The 17,170-nt window shown below is 49.8% G+C and overlaps 1 protein-coding gene across 3 annotated transcripts in view; it reads left to right on the top strand.

The window, feature by feature from the left end:
- Positions 1–17,170, top strand: part of LOC111149981 (neuron navigator 2) — a 393,207-nt gene that overhangs the window by 239,287 nt on the left and 136,750 nt on the right. The window lies entirely within an intron of this gene.

Genomic DNA, 17,170 nt, shown 5'->3' with positions numbered 1-17,170 from the left:
ATGCTTATTTGGCTAGTAGGAGCAGCCTTGATGTATGAGTAGCATATAAATCCCTTTGGGGACTCTTTAAGTAAAGTTTTTGTGAAAGTTTACAGCGAGTTTTTTTAGAATGCCTGACGTTAAGTTCTGGTTTCTGAAAACCTATGAACTTGTTTTTTTTTTTTTTAAATGACACAGTACCCCAGCTTGGTATATAGCAGCTGTTTTTTGCTGTCTCTAATTCATTGTCTCCACTGCCTGCGTGTGCACGGGCACCTGTGTGCATCACTCAGTTCTCCCTAAGGTGCGGCTGAAATGACTTTATTTCCACTGAGTTTTGCTAAGAACCTAATAGCAAATGCCTCTTGTCTTTCAAAGTGTGTATTTATCAAACTCTTCCATTGCACTTAGTATGTACTAGGCGTGTCTAAGTCCTTTACGTGTTGTTGCCGGACCTGGCCACTTCCTTTTATTAGATCGATAAATTGGACTTTGGCTGTACTTAATGGAAAAGAAATGAAAATAACAGACAAAGATGTCTCCTGCTAAGTTTTGATCTGTGAAGTCAATCTGCTTACTGATCTTCTAAAAATTCAAAGTGCCATATGGTATAGAATAAAATTAAAGGGACAGACTTAACATCCATATGTTTGGAAAGATGATTTTTTTTTTTTTCTTTTCAGAGGAGGCACTGAGTTGTATCATGTTCCAAAGTATACATCCCTTCCCAGGGGAAAAAAAAAAAAAAGATCATTTAAATGTAACATCAGAAATTTTTCCAAGATGGGGTGCCTGGGTGGCTCAGTGGGTTAGAGCCTCTGCTTTCGGCTCGGGTCGTGATCCCAGGATCCTGGGATCGAGCCCCGCATCAGGCTCTCTGCTCAGCAGGGAGCCTGCTTCCCCCTCTCTCTCTCTGCCTGCCTCTCTGCCTACTTGTGATCTCTGTCAAATAAATAAATGATATATTAAAAAAAAAAAAAAAGAAATTTTTCCAAGAACTTTTGATGGCTTCCCATGTCTTGTGGGAACAGATCTCAACTGTACGTGGGAGGCTCTTTATAATCTTTTCATCCACTGCCCTCCCTGCCTCAGCCTTGGCCACATCCCCCCGACATGTCCCACACTTCCCAATGCCCTGGGCTACCTGACATTCAGTACCCAAAGCTGTGTCCTACAAAGCTGTGTCCAAAGCTTGGCACTTCAGGACGTGGCTCTTTCTCCATGGCATTCCTTTTGCCTCAAACCCATCTGACTTATCCTAAAAAATAGACACCTCCTAAAAAAAAATAATAATAGTAATTAAAGAAATCTTCCTCTGTGATGCTGTCTTGAAGTCCCCAGCCTGAGTTACCTCTGTCCGTGTGTTTCTGGTGGCCTTGGTTCACACCCAGCCTTACGTGAACTTCTCACTTTGTGCAGGAAGTGTTTGAGAGGGGCTGGCTGGTGTCGAGGAGAGCAAACAGTCTTAAAAGGCAAATGGAGTTGAGAGTGAATCCTGGCTCTGCCAAATGAACTGGGACTAGTTGTTAACCTTTGGGACCTAGCGACAGAATTTGAAAAGTGCTTGGCAGAGTCCAGGATGCTCAAGAACCATCACGTACTCTGTGTTTGTGTGCCTGTCTGTCTCTCGGTCTCCCATCAAAGGTGGGGTTCCTGGTAGGCAGGTCGTGCCCATTATTGTTCTAAACTCAGAGACTACAAGTAGGTATTGAATGACTGTTTGTGCATGGTCTGTTCTCCAGGCCCACCCTCCCAGGACCTTGGACTTATTTAACTTGCTGTCTCCAGCTGTGAATCTCAAGGATTCTATCTACGGAATTTGGAGAAAATCAGCTTCACCTCTGGGGTCTTTTTGGTGCGATGCATAGCTCCATCTAGTGGCCAATATAGGCTTTGATGCTGTGGTTTTGATTGCTTTCAATTCTGTTTTCTATTGGTGTAGGACTCAGGGCAGAGGAAGGGGCAAATGAGCAGTTGGCTTGTCTTTCAAATGTGGCTTGACCAATTGTGTGGTGGGGGAGAGAAAGCACGGTTGTGAGCTAGATGGTCTTCAGAGCTGGCCTCGCAATGGCTGCGGTCTTCCCCATTAGGTGTTGGGGATTTCTCCATCAACGCATAGTATAAGGTGCCCGGTGGCTGCTGGGGAACTCGGTTCTTCAGAAGCAGAGGAACCCACCCCTGCCGAATTACTTGTAGCTCCATAAATCCATCAGAGCATGTCTTAGCTCAGGCTGCTCTAGCAAATTACCATAGACAGGGGGACTTATACACCAGACATTTATTTCTCACTGTTCGGGAGGCTGAAAGTCCAAGATCAGAGCCAGCCTGGTTGGGTTCTGGTGAGTGCCCCCTTCCTGGCTTGCTGTGTCCTCACATGGCAGACAGAAGAGGCTTGGGTGTGTCTCCCTCTTCTTCTGAGGACACTAGTCCCATCATGGGGACCCCAACCTTTCATGACCTCATTAAACCCACTTGTGTCCCAGAGGTCATTCAACATGTAAACCACGTACAAACATATGAATTGGCGGGGGGGTGGGGGGTGAGGGGTGTTAGGGAGACAAGCATTTCAGCTGTAACAGGTGATTCATTTGTATGTGCAACACCTATGCTTAGATGGCTTTCTCCATCGTTGCTCCCAGGTCACCTCCTCCCAGAAGCTTTCTGTGATTCCATCCAAGCAGAGATGGTGATTCTTTCCTCAGGACTTGACTTACCCACGATAGTGAGCTGGGCAGTGATAGTACAGGAAAAGGGAGACCACCCAAACATGAGGGCCATGGGCCAGCGGGGCCGTGGAGATGGAGGCACCCTGTTCTTCTCTTCCTCCCTCATGGACCATCACGGACAGATGTGGAGGTTGTTTCTCACCAGGTCAGTGTCGATCACAGCAGATAGCTTCCTGGCAAACTGGTAGGAGAGGAAGCCAAAATACTCCTTATAGCCAAAATGCACCCTGGGGCCAAGATAAACAATTTTAGGTGACTCTGTCCTCAGAGGCCCTGGGTCATGGCCAGGCATGGCAAGCACCTCTGGGATGTGAAAAGGATGGGCTCGTGTTTCTCCAGGTTGTTTCCTCTGCTAGGATCTTGCTTCAGAGGGCTCTTAGAAAGCTTGGGAAGACCAGGTTGCGGGTCGGCCACTGGGCAGGTCCTGCTGATGTCAGAAGGGTCACATTGCCTTGGAAATGTGAAGACTCAGCTGTGTAGGCAGACCAATCTTTAAGGCCCTGGGCAAGTCACTTGTTCCCAGTGCACCACTGACCACTTACTGTGCACTCATCCCCACGTGTGCATACACGCGCACACACACACACACACATACACACTTAAACCTTCAGTGGAGCTCCAGCATGAAGCCATAAGCCCAGAGGAGCCCAGTGGGCTGTTGGTGGAGCTGGGCCAGGTCCCAGTGTAGGGTTTTTCCATTTCTCTCTGCTTCCCTCAGCACTTCCTCACTGACAGGTCTTAATGGTATACGAATTCACAGAAACCATAATACTTTTCCCTGTCTGATACTTTCCCTGGTGTTAAATATCCCAGGCAAGTCTAGTGACCCCTGTTTTCCTAAGAAGCTGTCTTTCGAGTAAGCGAGCACAGAGTGTGGCGGGAGGCTGGGGGGTGTGCAGGATTAATTTCCCCAAGTGTTACACAACCAGTGACAGCTTTCCCTGCGTGGTTGTGAGGTCACCTGATGGGGGCTGTTTGACGGATTGATGGCTCTGGCTACCCATGTCAGCTGTCCCTGATGGCCAGGGAGGCATCCGCCGTGCCCTTCCATGCGCCATCGACCCCCTTGATTTACTGAGTGTGGGAAATCCGTCAGCCATTATGGGCAGCTGGTAGGCAGTTTTATCAAAGAAAGGACAGTGGAGCTGACAACAGGCTGGAAGTGGAGAAATTCCCCAGCATTCCCGAGCCTACTTCAGCCACTGTGGGTGACGATAGATGGAGCAGGCAGAGGCCAGGATTAAAGAAAGATTTACTGGGGACAGCTCCGTGCAAGGACGTGTGGTCCAGCTGCGGCGCAGGCAGCCTAGACCACCACTCATAACTAATAGCAAATGTTGACCTGGTAATTTATGGGGAAGAGAGGGGAAAGGGGGTGTCTTGTCTTCTCGAATAAACCAGGCCCTGACTTCTTGAGAATTTCCTAGCTTGCTTTGGGATTTAAATCCCTTCCTACCTCCCCCCTCATCCCCTTCCCTCCAGTATCCTCCAGAGAAGGAGAGGGAAAAGGGAACAAAATGGGTGCTTTGGGAGAAGAAAGCCATACTTCTGGCCTCCTGGAAAGGTCCTTGGAGGGGCTCTGACCACCTGCTCTCCCACTCGTACCAGCACGGGTCCCAGAGTTTCCCAAAGCATGGGCTCTTGGGGAACTAGAAACTGGAAAGCCCCCACTGGCCTGCCTTCTGCGGAGGCGCTGGGTAAAAGGCAGTGAAATTCCATGTGAATGTGTTTATTAAATTTGTTCTGTATTAGAGACTATGCTAAAGGCACTGAGGTCAAGAGAAATGAACAAGCCCCTGTCCCCTAGACCCTCCCATCAGGGAGGGGAGCTCATGGCACAGGGCAGGGCAGAGGCTGTTCAGTGGAGAACCCTGGAGAGCGGTGGGGAAGCAGGGGTTTCTGTGGGGACCACTCATGGAGAATGCTGAGTGGCCCGTGAGGTAGGGGCAGCAGGCAGAGTGTGGGCTGTGGAGTCCCGCCTGGAGTCCGAGGCTGGCTCCACCGCTCTTCAATGTGTGTCCGTGAGCGGCTAGTTCGGTTCCCCGGGCCCCTCCCCCAGTGCTGTCGTGTGGCTTCACCGAGATGGGGCACCGGCAGAGCACCCAGAGGTCGTCCACAACCACAGTGTCCACCAGCTACAGCACCTTCACGACATGTGAGCTGGGCCTTGAAGGATAAACAAGCAGCCAGACCAAGGTCAAGAGCAAGGGCGTGAAGACGTATGGGCATGGGTGTGTTTTTATGATGGGTTGGAAATGGAAGGCGGGAGCGAGGGTGGGGGGTCTGGTCAGAAGCTGCGAGAGTCCACACATACCTAAATATACAAGTGAGGGGTTCTGGGTGAGGCCAAGGCTGGGGGAACAGGCATGCACGAGGGTCAGAGAGACTTCCCATTGAACTCAGCCTGCCATGGGGGCCACTTGGGCAAAGGGCATGGAGGCACCAGGACAACTTCCTGGTCTGCGCCCATGCCGGAAGTGGCTGGGAAAGAGTTGATGTTTGACTTCAACACCCTCCATCCCAGATTTCCCCCTCACGTGTGGGCACCCACCCAGGACCCTCACAAGGTGTCCGCCTCCAAGCCAGCTCCAAAGCAGGGCCAGCTGAGTGTTTAAGCAGAGTATGTGGCAGCCTACAGAATGGACCTCTAGGGGTTCTAGGAAAATGCCCGCCCCACAGCCTTCCAGTCCTTGCCCAGAAATAGCTCAGGGCCTAGTGGGGGAGAGTCCCCTGTTGGTCAACACTTAATTCTAACCCAAGGCAAGTAGTAATCAGTGTTAGCATTGAGAAGCAAAATGTGGGGGCTCCAAATCGGATCTGAGAATAGAACAGGTCCCATAGGGGTCTTTTATATTCTCACTTTATCTTTCTGGCAAGTCAGGTTTCTCATCTGCAAATGGGAATCCGCATGCCCAGAGCTGCCATGGACTGAATGAGGTAATGCATGAAGAATGCTGGTAGGATGTCTGGGCATCGCGGATACTTCCGGATCGTCCTCTTAGTGGTGGTGCTGCTGCTCAGGTTCGGTGGGATATGATGTACATATAACACCTAGTTCAGTGCCTGGCACAGGGCGGAAGCGGTCACAGCGCTTCATTCTCCTCCACCTTTACGCATCCTCGAACCCCAGGGAGACTTCTCACAGTGCACGGGGTTTGGGGCAAGACCGTCATCGATATTCACGTGGGGAATGTGGATAGCCTTAAACACTCCAGCCAACAAGCAGCGGCCAGGTTAGAGCACCTGCTGGATGAACTAGGCTGAGCGAGGCCTTCCTCTCCTTCCCACGTCTGGACTGTCCACTGTCTTGTCGGAACAGACGTCCTGCCCTTCTCAAGGCTCTTCGTCCGTAAGCAGTATCCACAAAACACCCACCAGCATTCAGGGATTACTCAGAGTAGCCCCATGTGTTTAACCAAGGGAACCTCCACCGTCGCCCATTAATCAGTGCTATGGAGAGTGTTCCGTATTTTTCACAAGTTGACAAATGTTTAGCAAGTGCCTCCTCCTTTCCAGGCTGTGCTCTGAGGTAGACCAGCAAGATTGGTTTTCAGGGCTGGACAGTTAGGTACTTTGTATTTGGGGGACCCACTTTTGATCCTTGTAGGTCCTTCTAGGGATAAACCTGGGACCCATGAGCTCACATTCACCGAGGGGCACCCACACATATAAGAAAAATGTATTTCAACTCTGTAGCTCTCAGGGGGTACCAGGGAATACAGGTAACATGGAGGGCACGCTTTCTGAATTGTTGAGTCTTATGTATCCCCTAAACTTGGGCTTTATATGATATTTTCATTTCATTATTAAGGAAAAAGAAGACCCGAGAGGCTCTTGTTACTTAATTGTTTTAAGGCCATGGAAGAGATGGAAAAGAGGGCCTGATAGCTTATTGTTTCTTTCCCTTTATGTGCTGGAATTTCAGTGTGACTTTGGCGTCTTTGTCGCTGTACAATAGTTGCATATCCGGTCCTGTATCCTTGGAGGACCCCCCTCTTTGCTGACGTGCGCTGGTCTGAAGGGCTCTAATGTACCTTGAATGGAGAGCATCCAGGAGTCACAGCTAGACCCAAAGGTCCCTTTGTTTTCCCGTTAGGCTTTTGCGTAGCTCTCATCTAGAAAACCCAGTCCCTGTTTATTTTTTATCTTAAAGCATATAGATCACTGAAAATACCCTTCCCAGTTCGTTTTCAAGGGTCAGCAGCTACAGAGTGGCCCAATAGATTTATGATGGTGAGGTTGGAGAAGACAAAGTTCAAGTTGAGGTGACTATGAAAAGAAACATTTGGATGAGAGGTTGGGAGTATTTTGGCCCTGAGACAGTAAAGCCCATGTTGAAAGGCTCAGCGAAAAAAGGGGGGGGGTGCATATGTGCCTTTACTCAGATCAAGATAAGAAACTGACATTTTGTTGGGAATTCATGATCTTCTCATCTTGCTGCTCTGGAGTCATGATATGATGGAAGAAACTTTGGACTTTGGACTCAGAGGACCTGACCTCTTACCTTTCACTTGTCATCTGTGTGACCTCAGGGAAATTGTTTCCTTTTCTGAGTCGCTTCCTGTCTGTTAGATGGTAGCCTACTTTTATGTGTGTAGTGGGAAGGAAAGAAAGTGAGAGTGTGTGTAAAGGGTCTGACACACGGGATGGGAGTTCCCTTGAGCTTTCTCAGACTCGCTGCATTTATTTGCCTTACTGGTTTTTTGTTTTTCTCCCCTACTGAGAATATTCACGAAGACGATCTCCCGCCGTTTCTTGCGCTTGAGTGTGGTGATCACACTTTTGCTCGCTGTGTCAGAGTTGATCTGTTTGTGTGTTAATGTTCTCCAGAAGAAAAGTTGATATGGCGGTTCAAGTCCAAAGGCATCCTGGAGGCAGAACTTCCTCCTCCTTAGGGAATATCAGCCTTTATTTCTCTTCTTTGAACTGCTTGGATGAGGCACATTGGCATTACGGAGACAGTCTGCTTTCCTGGATGTCGCCTGGTTTCCATGTCCTCCTCCTCTAAAAAGTACCTTCACAGCAATGTCTAGTCTAGTGTTTGCCCCAGTATCTGGTATCACGGCCCAGCCAGGTGCATGTATACATGAACCATCACAGTCTGCAAGCCGGCCTTGTAGGATCAACGGGAGTGAGTCATCTGGGGGCAGGCGGCAGCTACCTGTGGCCCAGAGACAAAGAACAACACATTAGCTGCTAGAAACATCTGTGAAGACTCGAGGCTAATGCGTCCTGCCTGGGGTGTGACCACAAATCAAGGGTCTGTGCATGCCTTGGAAGAATCCATGCATCCCTTCTAGAATCCCCAGGGTCCTGATGAGAAACCTCCCTGAGAAATGGAGGGTTTGACCTTTTAATCCTGCAGTAACTGCAGGGTGAGGCATGGACACTTCTGGGCCGGAGGGCTGATGATTTTTGAGACCCCAGAGTGGAATAAGATTCCAAGTCTAAGGAGAGGCTCAAGTCTGTCTCCAGAGTCTTCTCTGGGCTATAAATCAAGCCTGTGTTCACTTCTCGATCTTGGGACAAGTGGGAGAAGGGCATCTGTGATTCTCTGCCGCGTCCCACAGTCCAGATCCCAGTTCCCAGATCTTGAAGCTTGGAACTGCCCAGTCATCTGTTTTGAAATAAGGAACCTCGGGGCACGTTGGTGGCTCAGTGGGTTAAAGCCTCTGCCTTCGGCTCAGGTCATGATCCCAGCGTCCTGGGATTGAGCCCCGCATCAGGCTCTCTGCTCCACGGGGAGCCTGCTTCCTCCTCTCTGCCTGCCTCTCCGCCTACTTGTGATCTCTCTCTGTCAAATAAATAAATAAAATCTTTTTAAAAAGAAAATGAAATAAGAAACCTCACAGACTTGAGCAGTGAAGTTTAAAGGGTAGAGTCAACTCAAGTTGTCAGAAACATGGGACAGAGTAAATATGGCGGTAGCCCTGCAGAGAAGGGGGCAGGCGGGAGAAGTCACCGCACAGTGACCACTAGCTCAGGTCTGTCTGGCAGCCCTGTAGCCGTGGTGTAGAAATCCACGACAGCCAGACTGCGCGGGCTGCTCTTTCCTGTGCCGGGCACTGTGTTGAGTTCTTTCTGTGCATTGTCTCTCTTACTCTTCACATCAGTGCTTTGAGAGAGAGACTGTTTTTCATGGTCTTTTTACAGTGAGGGAGACCAAGCTCAGAGAGTTTAAGTGGCTTGAATGGATCACACAGTCACTCCTGGAACCAAGTGATTGATCGGACTGAATTCAAAGCCTGTGTTCCAAGAACTCTGTAGTATGGCTTTTTGCTGTCGCTACATCCCATGCTCTGAACAGACGGAAAGCAAGAGTGAATAAGAAATAAGAGTGAATAAGGGTGGGCACCCTCTGGGCATCAGAAGCCCTGAGCACCTGCCTTGTGCCATGTCAGGGAGCGAGAAAGAGAGACGAAAGGTGGGGTTCAAGAGGGTCAGGCTCAGAGGGCTGAGTTGCACGGGGACTTGCAGATACTTGGTGAATGTGGAGCTGGCTGGGGTTAGGGGCAAAGGCAGATACCTTTCTTTGCCTCCAAAGCATTATTACTGGGTTTCATTTGTATTCAATGTCACAGCCCCCCCCCCCCGCCCCGCCCCAAGCATTGGAAACACTGTGTCAACATTTCCCGGGTGCCTGTGTAGAAAGTGAATAGGGTCAAACCTGGTTCTGTGAGCACTGGAAAGGGAGAGCTGAGGAGGTGATGAGAGGCAGGAAGGTGCAGAGCCGGAGTCCGTTTTGCACAATGATTTCCCAAAGCGCCTTGCCACCCTAAGTCTTCCTGCTGTTAGAGTTCACCCAAGCAGGCATTTTACTCACCCACCGTTTCCAGCCTTTGCCAGTGTGATACCTGAATTCCTCCGAGGAAATTCTCCTCCTGTGGCCCCCCACCCACTGCGAACCCAAACAAAACAAAACTACATACTCCGTGCCACTTGGAGACCTCAGAATCACGTGCGGCAAGGTAGAGAGCTTTACGAATCGAGGGACTTTTGCCTTACTCTGTGGCGTTGTTCATTAAAAACACTCAAACGTTGAGTTGGGAGAGAGGAAGGGAGATGAAGATGGGGGACAGCTCACATACCGGCCTTCCTCCTTTGCAGGCTGTGTAGCTATTTTAGAAGTTGATGCCAACTTTACAGTTGAACAAACTGTTTGCCGGAGATGTGTGCAAGGTTCCTTGGAAGAACTTCCATTCACTGTCCTGCAGCTGGGCCCTCTGGGGTACAAAGTGCCTGTCTAGCCTCTGACCCAGTGTACATCACAGTTATTAATCATGATCACTTCAGGGCGCCTGGGTGGCTCAGTCGGTTAGGTGTCTGCCTCCAGCTCAGGTCATGATTCTGGGGTCTTGGGATCAAACCCCATGTCAGACTCTCTGGTCAGTTTGGAGTCTGCTTCTCCCTCTCCCTCTGTCTTTCACTCTCCCCTTGCTCATGCGCGCACCCTGTCTCTCTCTCTGTCTCTCTCAAATAAATAAAATCTTCTAGAAAAAGTAATCAGGATCATGGTGATAAGAAGAGCAGCTAGCACTTACACAGAATTTCCAAATGCCGGGCACTGTGTGCAGCATTTTCTAGCATTATCTCATTTTACCTTCACTTTGGTCCATGTGCCCTTCTTCCCATCCCCCCTATGAGGAGGTGGGACCTTAAAAGGCATTGGTAACACACCCAAGGTCACAGAATTCGGGAGCCCAGACTCAGAAGCACGTTGCCCGACTGCAAAGCAAGAGGGCAGCTATGGTGTTCTGGGCTTTTCACTGGGGCCATGTAAACCTGTCGGACCTCTACCTCCTCTTTTTCCTCTGCCCCTATTTCTTCTCCTGTGTTTCCACATCCCTTCTCTTCCACAGCCAGAACCCAGAAAGAATCTCTGAGTCTTCAGTTCCTCGTTCCGGGAACACGAGTGGCTGAGGGCAGTGGATTCTCTCTGCAGGATCTCAGGCCCTGACTCTCTCTGGCCTCATGGCTCCCGTTTCCCCCCAAGCATCCCTTCGTCACTTTCCTTACCTCTGACCTCAGGGCCCATCCAACAAATCTGTGCTACACTTGCGTGAGAAAAATCTTTCTAGAACATGTATCTTACCACATTGCCACCTGCGTAGAATGCCTCAATGGCTCCACAATGCCTGCGAGGGAGACTCAGTGACTTAAGACAAATGCCTCCAAAATCTAGCTGCTAGAATCCACTATTTTATTATGCTCATGGAGTCTCGCATCAGGAATTGGGGCAGGGTCCAGTGGAGGCGGCTTGTCTCTGTTCCGCCGTGTCTGCAGCCTTAGCTGGGGCAGCTCCGGGGCTGGAGGCAGTTTCAGCGCCGGGACCTGTGCCGTCCCAAAGCTTGTTCCCTGGGATGACCTGAGGGTTAGGACCAACAGGGCCTCTCCATGTGGCTTAGCTTCCTCACAACATGATTGGCAGACTTTTGACCCTGGAAGCCTAGGGCTCCCGGGGCAAGTGTTAGAGCGAAGCAAAGCCAAGCCTCACCACCTCTTAGGCTCTCCCCCAGGGAGTCACTTCCACCGTACTGTATTGGTCAAAGCAGTCCTAGCCCTCCAGATTCAAGAGGAGGGAAGGGGAACATAGATGTCATCTCTCAGTGGGAAGGTGACAAGGTCACCTTGAAGAAGAACCTGTGGGATGGGAGATGTTGCTATGGTCCTCTCTGGAAGGTACAGTCTGCTCCTTACCCCCTCTACCCAGCATGGCATACAAGGCCCTCCGTGGTCCCCAACTGGACTGTAAGCTTTGCGGAAGCACAGACCTTGTCTGCCTTACTATGTATCTCTTGTGACTAGCACAGGGCATGGCACAAAGTAGGCCCTTCTCTACATTTGGGTAGCTAATGAGTGATCCGCTTGCCCTGCCTCATTTCCCTTCATCTCCTCCTTCCCCTCACTGCCCGCCCCTCCCCCTAACTTGCATGCTAGTCCTGACTGTGGACCACTGGCATTTTCCTTGAAGTGGGCACCAGGTCTTGTACCTCTCTGTGCCTTTGCGTGTATTCATGCTCTCTACAGGTTCCTCCACCTCCATTCCCACCCACCTGCCAGAGTCCTTTAAGGACCTAAGCAGAAGCTAGGTGGCCTTCTCTGGCCACCCTAGCACCTGGTAATACCTCCCAACAAGGTAAGACCTTCCACTCAGTCCCTTTGCTTTGTTTGTACAACTGTTTCCTAGATCAGGAGGTCCTCGAGCAGAGAGATGCTGTCATTTCATTCCCACATTTCTTAACTTCTTCTTCCAGACCTGCTGTATATGCTTCTTGATGGGTGTGGTATGAAGGTAGAAAGGAAGAAGGTGGTAACAGCAGCACTGCTATTCATAGTAACAGTGATTATTAATAGTACTCACGGGAGCCAGTGTTTGTAGAGTGCTTTCCACACAGGCAGGCGCTTTTCAAGTATTATCTCTTCGAATTCTTAGAGAAATCCTAGAGGGCCTGCAACATGTTATTATCCCCATTTTACAGATATGCAAACAGAGAAGTCAGTGGGAGTCCAGCCTTGGGCAAGCCAGGTTTCCCTGGTAGAAATGAGAGAAGTCACCTGTCTTAGGCCATACGGCTACTAAAGGGCACAGCCAGTTTGGGGTAGCTTGAGCTCTCGGCGTCAGAGATCCAAACTTTTCCCCTTTAGTGCTGCCACCTGCTGGGCTTTAGGCTCTGAGACCCCCCCCACGATTTTCCCAGGTTTTAGAGAGCTCTGTACAATCCTACCTTCGACTGGATTAAGAGAAGAGTAATGTGGGAAGCAACAGTGTAGCCGCCAGGTAGACAGTGCCGGCTTTGTTCTCGGTGGCTGGTTTTAAGGGGTTCTGAATCAGGCAGGTTTGTTTAGGGAAGGGCAACCAGGAAGGCTAAGGGTTCACAACCCAAAACACAATGGAAATGTTTGTAGAAACTAGATATTCTTGGCATAGGAAATATTTAGAAAAGCAGGAGGTTGGGGTGCCTGGGTGGCTCAGTGGGTTAAAGCCTCTGCCTTCAGCTCAGGTCATGATCCCAGAGTCTTGGGATCGAGCCCCACATCAGGCTCTCTGCTCAGCAGGGAGCCTGCTTCCTCCTCTCTCTCTGCCTGCCTCTCTGCCTACTTGTGATCTCTGTCTGTCAAATAAATAAATAAAATCTTTAAAAAAAAGAAAAGAAAAGAAAAGAAAAGCAGGAGGTTCCAGAGGACCAAACTTGAACTGTAGGTGGAAATGGGACTCACAGTTTTCATTTGCTACGCACCAAGGTGACCGTTCATCAGTGTTGGGAAAAAACTACGCTGGAAATGAGACCTTCGAAAGAGTGGGTGGGGCCTTTGGCAAAGGCATGAGCCTCCTGTTCCTGAGAATAATCAAGCAGGATGAGGAAAACTGTGTCCACGTGTTGGAGAAAGGATTCGGGCATGAGGTGAGAAGCTGAGAGGGGAGACCATTCAGAGTTCATCCAGGTTTAAGACCCAGGATGCCCAGGTTCACGTAGGGAACTGAAGGTCTGTTACAGATGGAGAACAGCTGGGCATGGGCTTGCGGAGGAAGAGGTCTCTTTGGCGAGCCAGGTTGCCACATCCCAGCCTCGGGGTAGTAGTACCAAAGTTATTTCTTCTGCACATTTTCTCCCCCACTCCCCCTTTCTAATAAACACAAAAATCGTGCGTGCCTCCTTCCTCTGCCCCAGGCTCTGATCTGGATGACAGAGGAGTTTGGAGGCCAAGTGGGCTGTGGCTGTTGAGAATCACGGTAAGCCCAGGGTGTACACCCCGGCCGAGATGTCCCTGAATGTTGCTATCTGGAGTTGGTCTAAGGAAATCGGTAGGTTTTGAAAGAGAATGAAAGTTACGATGCTGGACATGCTCGCTCGAACTAGGCAGCAGGCTCTAGGGAACCTGGCTTTGCCCCTGCCCCATTGGAGTACCTACTTCAGCCCATCCGGGTCCTGCTCTTGTACAGGTGGAAACACTGGAACTGGTTGAAGAGTGAGAAGAAGCTGGGGGCCCTGTTCTTTTGTCTTTGTGGCAGCAAGCCGCTCTTCCTCCTGCGGCTCCTACCGCACTGAGCGTCCTAGAGGCGACAGCTTCTGCTCCGTGCCTCCTCTGAAGGTTGCTGGCCTGTATTTTGGCTCCCTCTTAGCCTGCCTTCCCTCCAGAGGGAGCTGGCCCCCCCACCCCCGCCCCAGTTCCCAGGTCACCCTGCCGCTTGGCTCCTGGCGTGGCGTGCCCGCCTTACCTGTGGAGCTCCCTCGGCCGCGTCACTACACGGACCCCTGCTTGTCATCGGTGCATGGTACACCTGTCCCTCTGTGAGCATGGCTGTGGCGCCATGCAGGCCCATGCACACCAACATTTTTGAGGGAAACGCCGTTTTTGCCTTTCACACTGAACTCCCTGCTCCACTGGTTTTGTTTTTTACTCCCTTTTTAAAAATCATGGACGGTCACCTGGATGGCTCAGTCAGTTAAGTGCCTGCCTTCCCCTCAGGTCATGATCCCAGGGTCCTGGGATGGAGTTCTGCATCAGGCTCCCTGCTTGGCAGGAAGCCTGCTTCTCCCTCTCTGACTCCCCCTCCTTGTGTTCCCTCTGCTGTCTCTGTCAAATAAATAAATAAAATCTTTTAAAGAAAATGAAAAGAAAAATCATGGACAGTGGGGAATTTAGCCGTGGGGGACAAGACTGCAGTCAGCTCGGATCTGGGATGCCACCCAATGTGGCTGTGACAGTGTTCCCTACCTGGGGGCCCCTGCTCAACCCTGCTGTCCCTTGGATGGGACCTGTGACTCCTCCTTCTTTGCATTGTCTTCCGCCCTGCCTCTGCCCCATCTTCCTAGCAGTCGTCCTTGGAGCCTTCAGGGTTATACAGCCCGCTATTAATAGTGTCTGACTTATCTCTAAACAGATGCAAGGATGTTTTATTTTTTTTTCTATTCCCCAAATGTTTAACACGTGTTAGACATAAAAGCAATCACATTCTTGGTGGTTGTTTATTCTTGCATTCAGTCCACCAAAAACATTTTTAGGTGCTTATCTTAAGCATTCTGGGCACAGTTCTAGGGACTAAGGATATCGAAGCAAAAATACATGTCCTAAAATAGTAGTGACAATCACAATGATCTTACCTTTATTGAACTTGGGTGAGAGGCTGGAGCACAAGGAGATGGAGAAGCAGTTACACTAAAATGTAAAATAAAGGAGTCAAGCTTTTATTTTTATGATGAAAGATTTGTTGAGCCCAGCGAACTTGCTGAACGCAACACCACTTGAAAATGAAACCACATCAGCGTCCGCTCTCCAGTCGTCTGGCCGTGCGCGTATGGCTTAAACTCAGTAAATCTCGGTTCCGCATCAGAAATGTCATTAGGTCGAGTCATTTATCTTAGATCTTCCCCCAAAGATCTAATATCCCATAGTCCTGTGAGCCTACATATTTTTGGTATTTTGTATAATGTTCAGTTGCATGTAAGGTGAAGTTTGAGAGGTGGGACCTTATCCTAAGTGGGAGGGAGGGGGCGTGGTCTTCGTTTCAGCACTAATGTGCTGGGTAAGGCAGGGCACTGGGACTGAGAACACCCCCTGTCAGAGGACAGATGAGCACAGTATTTAGTCACTGAGAAGCCCATCGTCTGTTTTGGGGGATTTGTGCTATGTCACCCCCCACAGGCACTTCTTGGTGCGTCTTATAAGACGCACTTTTATTGGCCTTGGTAGAAAAAGGGCATTTTTCTCTGGTTTCCCTGAGAAGGACTCAGGTGCTGATGGGGACGTGCCCAGCTGGAGCCTGGGCTGATTTTCCTTTTCCAGTGGACGTTGGTTTGCATGCAATGCCTTTTCACTTTAGGATTTTGTTGTATTTTTAAGATTTTCAGGATTTCTGGGGCGTCTGGGTGGCTCAGTTGGCTAAGCGACTGCCTTGAGCTCAGGTTATGATCCTGGAGTCCCAGGATCGAGGCCTGCATCGGGCTTCCAGCTCCACGGGGAGTCTGCTTCTCCCTCTGACCTTCTCCTCGCTCATGCTCTCTCTCACTGTCTCTCTCTCAAATAAATAAATAAAATATTTTTTTAAAAAAAGATTTTCAGGATTTCTACCATAGCTTATTTTACCAGGATTCTGCTGCACAGCTGTTTGGGGGTGCTGTGAGACCCTGAAGAGGCAGCTGTGAGATCAGCCTGACCTGGCCGAGGCATGGGTGGGCCTCTCTGCACTCTCAGCCGCAGCCCTCTCCCCTCCACAGGAATAGAGCCTATGCCCCGTCTGTCATTTCTGGAGAGTCTCTTGATATGGAGGGCCTGCTGCTTAGGTAGTCCAGAGTCTGAACTCTGGGAGGAAAAACGGCTAGTTTTTAAACTTTGTTTCAATCCCTTTCTAATTAACATAAAGACCTCACACTCTGATTTTTGAGAAGGGAATGTGGTGAGGGTGAGAACAGGTAGGACTTTTGGGAATCACTGTATCCTTAACAGTTCCCACTAGCCAGGCTCCCTATTGAGCGCGGAGCCCAACATGGGGCTCCATCCCAGGACCCTGAGATCATGACCGGAGCTGAAACGGGTCATGGCTCGGTTTCTGCTGAAGCTGAAAGTTGGATACTTTATCAGCTGAGCCACTCAGGCACCTCCCAACCAGGATTTTGTTAGACTTTATAGAATAGACTACAAAAAACAGTGGGTGTTTTTGTTGGTTTAAAATGGTAAATCTGCAACATGAAATGCACATTTTCAAACTCCCACCCTGTCCCCGAGATGGGCCCAAGCCCACCGAGAGCAGCGTTCCCAGCTGCCCGGGTGCTGTGTCTGAAGGTGACCCAGTGCACGCAGACACATGGAAAAGTGAACGGGGCCCGGCGTCTCTGTGTCAGCTGTTGTGTCTCCTGGTCTTGCTGGATTTAGTGGCAGGTAATTTGAGCATCTTGTGGTCACCCAGTTTTGGCTTAATCCCCACCCTTGAAGGCCAGAGGCCCTGCAAATCTGTTTCTTTGAATTGGAATACATTTACTGAATCCCATCTAGAACGAATGCCCAGAATAATGATTTCTTTTTTTAGCGGGGGAGAGAGAAAGGGGAGGGGGGAGGAGTGGAGGGAGAGGGAGAATCTTAAGCAGGCTCCATGCTGAGTGGAGGGCTGTCAGGACCCTGAGATCATGACCTCAGCCGAAATCAATAGTTGGATGCCAAACTGACTGAGCCACCAGGCACCCCCAGAATAATGATTTTTTTTTTTTTAAATGAAAGTGCTACCTGGTAGAACTTTAACATCTGAGGCCACACAGTGAATTCATTGTACTAAAATTTTTAGACCGTTTGTATTTGCACATGTGTGTCTCTATGAACGATCTAATTTCCTTGCCATTACTCCAGGCTGCCTGGCAAACACCCTCTCATCCTTCGAGATGCCCCTAGCATTATCTCTTGATCTAAGAATCTTTCTGGCCCCTCTTGCTGCTCTGGCCTTTGCTGAATACCATGCAAATATCTGCATGTCT

Source organism: Enhydra lutris, unplaced genomic scaffold, assembly GCF_002288905.1.
Source record: "Enhydra lutris kenyoni isolate GAN:26980312 unplaced genomic scaffold, ASM228890v2 scaffoldscaffold22, whole genome shotgun sequence".
Lineage (NCBI taxonomy): Eukaryota > Metazoa > Chordata > Mammalia > Carnivora > Mustelidae > Enhydra > Enhydra lutris.
Note: the sequence above shows the minus strand (reverse complement) of the source record. Positions and strands in the feature narration are given on the sequence as shown.